Genomic DNA, 8,039 nt, shown 5'->3' with positions numbered 1-8,039 from the left:
TACTGTACACACATATGGTAAGAAACAGTCCTTGCCACGAAGAGCTTACAATCTAAATGGACAAGAGAGATAAAGCATAGGAGAAGAAACAGAGAAAACGTGACTTACCCAAGGACACATAGCAGGTCACTAGAAGAGCTGGGAATAGAACGCATGTCTCTTGAGTCCCAGTACTCTATCCACTAGACCAGTGGTTCTCAAACTTTTTGGGGGGGGACCACTTAAAAATTGCTGAGGGTGTACGCGGACCACTTAATGATCTTTCCAAATGTTATTTGTACCATTAGCTAACTATTGTAAAGCGCTTTGGATAACAGCACTATATAAAAAAACCCGTAATAATAATTAATGTTTTTTTGTTCTACAAATAAAAGCACACAACTCATATTTTAATATCAGTAGTCTTACCTTTCTAATGCAATGGATGTGCCCTCTCTTCCCCGCTGCAGCAGCCATAGAGCTGGGGCTGGGAAGGAGGGCCGTCTCTTCCTGGCAGCCACAGCCCTGGAGCTGGGGAAAGTTGCCTCTTTCTCTGGTCGCCGTAGCCCTGCATGTCCCAAATTCCTTCCACCCCCTCTTCTAACCCCACTGCCCCTCCCACCTATCCCCTTCCCCCCCAAAGCCACCACCTCACCTTACATGTGCATCTTGTCCAGGCACCATGCCTGCGTGGCTCTACTAATTAGGTGGGTGGCCCTTCATTCTCTCGTGTGCCGCCACCCAAGCGTGATAGTTCCTTTGGGTACGTCTACACTACGGGATTAATCCGAATTTAGATAATTCGAATTTGGGAAACAGATTGTATAAATTCGATTGTATGCGGCCATACTAAGCACATTAATTCGGTTTTTACCCACATTAATTCGGCGGTGTGCGTCCATGTACCGGGGCTAGCGTCGATTTCTGGAGCGTTGCACTGTGGGTAGCTATCCCATAGCTATCCCATAGTTCCTGCAGTCTCCCCTGCCCATTGGAATTCTGGGTTGAGATCCCAGTGCCTGATGGGACCAAAACATTGTCGCAGGTGGTTCTGGGTACAGCCTCACCCCTCCCTCCCTCCCTCCCTGCATGAAAGCAACGGACGGCAGACAACCATTTCACGCCTTTTTTCCTGGGTGAACACTGCAGACTCCATACTACGGCAAGCATGGAGCCCGCTCAGCTCCAGACAGCAGTCATGAACATTGTAAACACCTCGCGCGTTCTCGTGGAGTTTATGCTGAGCCAGGACCAGAAAAACGAGGTGAGGAGGCGGCGGCGGCGGGAGCGCAGCGACCAGCGTGATGAGGACATGGACATGGACACGGACACAGAATTCTCTCAAACCACGGGCCCCGGTGCTTTGGAGATCATGTTGTTAATGGGGCAGATTCTATCCATGGAACGCCGATTCTGGGCAAGGGAAACAAGCACAGACTGGTGGGACCGCATAGTGTTGCAGGTGTGGGATGATTCCCAGTGGCTGCAGAACTTTCGCATGCGTAAGGGCACTTTCATGGAACTTTGTGACTTGCTGTCCCCTGCCCTGAAACGCCAGAATACCAAGATGAGAGCAGCCCTCACAGTTGAGAAGCGAGTGGCGATAGCCCTGTGGAAGCTTGCAACGCCAGACAGCTACCGGTCAGTCGGGAATCAATTTGGAGTGGGCAAATCTACTGTGGGGGCTGCTGTGATGCAAGTAGCCAAAGCAATCATTGAGGTGCTGCTACGAAAGGTAGTGACTCTGGGAAATGTGCAGGTCATAGTGGATGGCTTTGCTGCAATGGGATTCCCTAACTGTGGTGGGGCGATAGATGGAACCCATATCCCTATCTTGGCACCGGAGCACCAGGGCAGCCAGTACGTAAACCGCAAGGGGTACTTTTCAATGGTGCTGCAAGCACTGGTGGATCACAAGGGACGTTTCACCAACATCAACACGGGCTGGCCGGGAAGGGTTCATGATGCTCGCGTCTTCAGGAACACTATTCTGTTTAAAGGGCTGCAGCAAGGGACTTACTTCCTGGACCAGAAAATAACCGTTGGGGATGTTGAAATGCCAATAGTTATTCTTGGGGACCCAGCCTACCCCTTAATGCCATGGCTCATGAAGCCATACACAGGCAGCCTGGACAGGAGTCAGGAGCTGTTTAACTACAGGCTGAGCAAGTGCAGAATGGTGGTAGAATGTGCATTTGGCCGTTTAAAAGGTCGCTGGCGATCGCTACTGACTCGCTCTGACCTCAGCCAAAGAAATCTCCCCATTGTTATTTCTGCTTGCTGTGTGCTCCACAATCTCTGTGAAAGTAAGGGGGAGACCTTTATGGCAGGGTGGGAGGCTGAGGCAAATCGCCTGGCTGCTGATTACGTGCAGCCAGACACCAGGGCGATTAGAAGAGCACACCAGGAAGCAGTGTGCATCAGAGAAGCTTTGAAAACCAGTTTCATGACTGGCCAAGCTACAGTGTGAAATTTCTGTTTGTTTCTCCTTCATGAAAACCCGCCCCCTTTATTGACTCATTCTCTGTAAGGAACCCACCCTCCCCCTTCCCCCAGCTTGCTTTCAAACCAAATAAAGTCACTATCGTTTAAAAATCATTTATTCTTTATTCATAGATTATAAAAAGAGGGAGGGATCCCGGGTGGGGTTTGGGAGGAGGGAAGGAAAAGGCCATTAAGAAATGGTTAAAAAAATGACAGCCTTTTGCTTGGGCTGTCCACTGGGGTGGAATGGGAAGGTGTACAGAGCCTCCCCCCCCCCGCGTTCTTACACGTCTGGGTGAGGAGGATATGGAACATGGTGAGGGGGGTTATACAGGGGCTGTAGCGGCACTCTGTAATCCTGCTGCCATTCCTGAAGCTCCACCAGACGCCGGAGCATGTCTGTTTGCTCTCGCAGTAGCCCCAGCGTTGTTTCCCGACTCCTCTGATCTTCCTGCCGCCACCTCTCATCTCGAGCGTCTCTCCTGTCCTCACGTTGGTCCCTCCTGTCCTCACGTTGGTCCCTCATGTCCTCACGTTGGTCCCTCCTGTCCTCACGTTCACTGGCTTCTTTCCTATACTTTGAAACCGTGTCCTTCCACTCATTCAGATTAGCTCTGTCACTGCGGGTGGATTGCATGATTTCTGCAAACATCTCGTCTCGCGTCTTCTTCTTCCGACGCCTTATCTGTGCTAGCCTTCGGGATGGAGGAGGGAGGCTTGAAGAATTTGCAGCTGCAGGAGGGAGGGAAAAAATGAGAGAATTTTTTAAAAAGATACATTTTGCAGAACAATGCTTATACTCTTTCACGGTGACCAACACTATTCACATTACATAGCACATGTGAGTGCCTGTGGCTTTGCTGCTAGAGATCACAGACGCAGGTCCGGGCAACAGAATTCAGCTTGCATGCAGCCATGGTAAGCCATTGTCTTTCGGCTTCTGCGCCCTCCTCTCCCACATACCAAGCAAAGCCCGTTGAGTGCTGCGGTTTTCCTGTTAACCTTCAGCAGCAGAAAACAAACTAACCCCCCCCATCCAATTCTCTGGGATGATCGCTTTATCCCTCCCCCCACCGCGTGGCAGGAACCAAACTAACACCCCCCCCCCCGCCATGAATTCTCTGGGGTGATCGCTTTATCCCTCCCCCCACCGCGTGGCTGGTATCAGGGAAGATCCCTGCTAGCCAAACGCGAAAAGCTCTGGGCCAATCCCCCCTCTCCCCCCGCGCTCTCCTAACTGCAGGGAAGGATTTCTTTTCAGCCACAGGCAAACAGCCCAGTAGGAATGGCCACCTCTGTCCCCTTAATTAAATTCCCGTATTTCAACCTGGTTACCATGAGCGATATCACTCTCCTGAGGATTACACAGCAAGATAAAGAACGGATGTTGCTTGAATGCCAGCAGACACCGGGACCATACGCTGCCAGGCTTTGTCAGGCAATGATACCAGATTACTTGCTGCAAGCATGGCGCGGTCAAGTGTCCTATCATGGAGGACGGAATAAGACTGCACTGCCCAGAAACCTTGTGGCAAGGCTTTTGGAGTACCTCCAGGAGAGCTTCATGGAGATGTCCCTGGAGGATTTCCGCTCCATCCCCAGACACATTAACAGACTTTTCCAGTAGCTGTACTGGCTGCGAATGCATCCCAAGTCCTCAGGGCAAAATAATCATTAAAAAACCTTGCTTTTAAAACAAGTTTTATATTTTAAAAGGTAAACTCACCTGAGGTCCCTTCCATGGGGTCGTGGTCTTGGATACTGGCTTGGGAGGGTTCGGAGGGTACTTCACTCAGGCTGAGAAAAAGCTCCTGGCTGTGGGGGAGAACGGAGTGCTGGGTGCTCTCCGCAAGCTCGTCCTCCTCCTCCTCCTCCTCCCCGTCCGCAGAATCCTCAGGTGTAGTTGAGATTACCCCCGCCTCAGATTCCACGACCACAGGTGGGGTAGTCGTGGCGGCCCCCCCTAGAATTGCATTTAGCTCGGCGTAGAAGCGGCACGTCCGCGGCTCTGACCCGGAGCGACCGTTTGCCTCCTTTGTTTTTTGATAGGCTTGTCTGAGCTCCTTCACTTTCACGCGGCACTGATCTGAGTCCCTATTGTGGCCTCTCTCCATCATGCCCTTGGAGATTTTTTCAAAAGTTTTGGCATTTCGTCTCTTTGAACGAAGTTCTGCTAGCACTGAATTCTCTCCCCATATAGCAATCAGATCCAGTACCTCCCGAACGGTCCATGCTGGTGCTCTTTTTCGATTATCAGCCTGCATGGTAACCTGTGCTGATGAGCTATCTGTGGTCACCTGTGCTCTCCACGCTGGGCAAACAGGAAATGAAATTCAAATGTTCGCGGGGCTTTTCCTGTCTACCTGGCCAGTGCATCCGAGGTCAGATTGCTGTCCAGAGCGGTCAGTGGTGCACTGTGGGATAGTTCCCGGAGGCTAATACTATCGAATTGCAGCCACACTACCCCTAATTCGAATTGACAAAATCGATTTTGGCGCTACTCCGCTCGTCGGGGTGGAGTACAGAAATCGATTTTAAGCGCCCTTTATTTCGAACTAAATGGCTCCGTTGTGTGGACGGGTGAAGGGTTAATTCGAATTAACGCTGCTAAATCCGAATTAAAGTCGTAGTGTAGACCAGGCCTTAGAGGGAACTATCTGCGGACCATCTGAATAGAGCTCACGGACCACTGGTGGTCCACAGACCACAGTTTGAGAACCTCTGCACTGGATGATGCTGTCTCATCTATGGGTATCTTTGTTAAACATTACATTAGCAACGTGTTTTCCCACCATAAAGCAGCATAAATTATAAAGGGCTTTTTCTCTCTGCAATCTAGTGGTAGAGATGGCTCTGAGCAGCATAGTTCGGATCCAGATCTTAATTACTCTAAATTAAGGAGAAGGGGTCACTTCCCCCACAACATTTGCATCTGCATCTAGTATTGAACTTCAGCCAAATTCAGAAGAACAGATCCAGGGATGTAGCTCGTGTCCCAAATCTTGAAAAATGTCAATAGTTTCCAACTGCTCAAGTTAAAACTGACCTCCCATACAATGTCATGAGTTGGGAAAATGGGCTATAGCACACCATGTGGCAAAGACATCTTTTTTTCTCAAGCATTTGATGACAGGATGGGATGAGGTTTGGACAGAGCATCACATTTTGAATGGCACATTTTGGGGTCCTATTGATTAGGATTGCAGCAGCGGATTTAAGTAGCTTAATGTTGTTTTTTATTTTTCCAAATTATAAGAGTGCCCGGAGCTTGGCATGGGGAACTTCCATTATTTTTTTCTTTATAAAGCTGAATAACTAACTAAATAAATCTAGGGACTAATTAGGGTAAGGTCTCCACTGTCCACATAGTGTTGGCCTGTAATAGGATCAGGGTCATTTTTGTGTACCAACAAGCAATGGTGTTGTTTCCAACATCAGCTGGATCCTGGAAGGATTTTCACCCTGGAAAATCAAAGAAAGAACCCTGAAGGCATCTTTCAAGATGTCTGGTCCTGTACTAGTCAATGGGAGTTTTAGCAGTGATTTCAATAGGAGCACGAACTGGCCCTAATCTGGAACACTAATTCACCCCTCAGGATATCTGTAAACATAGATGGAAGGTTGGAAGAACAACCAAGTCTGAACCCATCCTGCAATTCTTAATCAGGAAAAACTCCCATTGACTTCAGTCTGAAAGTTGCCTGAGTAAGAAATTCAGAATTTTACCTTTCATATTTATTCAACCCCCCATCCCTGCTCTGTTCAATAGCTGCTATCCTCTGAAGAGCGCATTGGCGAGTGGTGAAATCATGACATTAGAAGTGATCTAAATCTGGTTTCTCCTTCCTTCATCTTTGACCTATTCCTCAATTCATTTTCATACTTCAATACTATTGGTTAGTGTGGGAAGAGGAGGAACACATATAAATGACAGCCAGAAAAAATAGTCGTGTATAATGACCACTATATATCTAGAAGTTACTGAAGGGGGTATCTGCTCCCACTGAGTTAGTAGTCTGTTAGTGATTGTAAACATGGCTATTTACTTGATAAGAAAATTAGCAAACCCTAAGTGTTTGATTTAAACCTATATAATTTTGAGCCATTTGGCCCAAGGTATGGCTGGCTTTACTCAGGTGCACAAGGGCACAGAAGGGTATAAGATGGCCCCACCCTGCACCTCAATGCACAGGCTGGCTACAACCGCACTGGGAAGTGCAGACACAGGTTAATACTAGTGCTGCTGCTGCTGCTAATAGCTGTCCCACAATAGGGGCCAGAATGAGGAAAGGGCCATTGCCCCATCTCTCCTCACCTGCCAGCAAAGCTGTCTAGGCATTGAAGGAGGAACACTTGCTCCAACCCTTGCATATGTGGTGGAGCTGCTGCTGCGGCAGGAGGAATTCTGGCTGACTTTCGAACTGCACATCTCTCCAAGTGCAAAAGCAAGAACCTAGCCCTTTATCTTTGCTAAGGATTAAGGCCTTTTTGGTTTTTTAGATGTTTCTACTAAAGAATCATGCAGTTTCACGTCCTAAAATTCTCTTACTACCAACAAATTTTTAAGTTATAAGTCACAGTGGTGATAGACAGAATCCCCTTCTCCAGACCACCAAGCATGATAATTACCTGCTCCCTACTAACTCTTCGTGATGCAAGGTTGCCCTCTTACAGAAACTTTTTTTCTCAGCATGTCTTTCTGAGGGCTGGCCCTTTAAAGTTGGCAGAGCCAAGAGGCTGCAGCTTTAAAGTGAGGACTCTTCAAGTGGAAGCTACTGGCTGCAGCTTTTTCTCTTTTAAATGGTAAGTAGCTGCTATGTTTTCCCTTTCTCAATGGCAAACAAATGACACATTCACACAATACATACATGCATCAATATTCTATACTATGAACTGTGTGATATGCATACATCATCTCACTGGTATCAATTGGATTCTAAGTACCGATATATTCATTTTATAGGATATATAGTGAATATATACAGGATACATCAGTAACATCGTATCACATGTAACAGTCAAGACTGGACGTGAATGGGAAGTACACCACAGCAGTATTTTAGGCCTGGTTTCTACTGGTGTAACTTCATTTACTCCAATGAAGTTACTCCTGATGTATACACTGGTAGCACAGAATCAGGCACATAGTATTTTTACTATGCACAAGTCTAGCAGATGTAATAGTGGGTCATTGTCGAATACAACACTGACAACAACACAGCTACGTAATGGCTGCAAATATGCCAAACAATTTCTAGTGTATTTATTTATTTAATTATTTATTTTTGTGTGTCTATTAGTGAAGACCTTTGTGCTGCTTGGATCTGTATTAGGTTTAGATTGGGATTCAAAGTTCCTATCCAAGGGTAAGCCAGCACTAACGTGTATTTGGAGTTGATGGTATTAAACTTGTGCAAATTTTTCTTCTGAGATTTCATCCCTAAGTTACGCCAGCTAGAATGATGGAAAACTCATAAGATCACCTGTTCTCTTGAAAGTTCTGTGGCACCCAAAACAGATCCAGAAAGCTGGCTTTTTCCTGTGTTGCACCTGCCCCAGAACCAGACTTCAGGTTG

The sequence above is a fragment of the Terrapene carolina genome, unplaced genomic scaffold (assembly GCF_002925995.2).
Source record: "Terrapene carolina triunguis isolate 2854851 unplaced genomic scaffold, T_m_triunguis-2.0 Scaffold95, whole genome shotgun sequence".
In the NCBI taxonomy this organism is placed as follows: domain Eukaryota; kingdom Metazoa; phylum Chordata; order Testudines; family Emydidae; genus Terrapene; species Terrapene triunguis.
Note: the sequence above shows the minus strand (reverse complement) of the source record.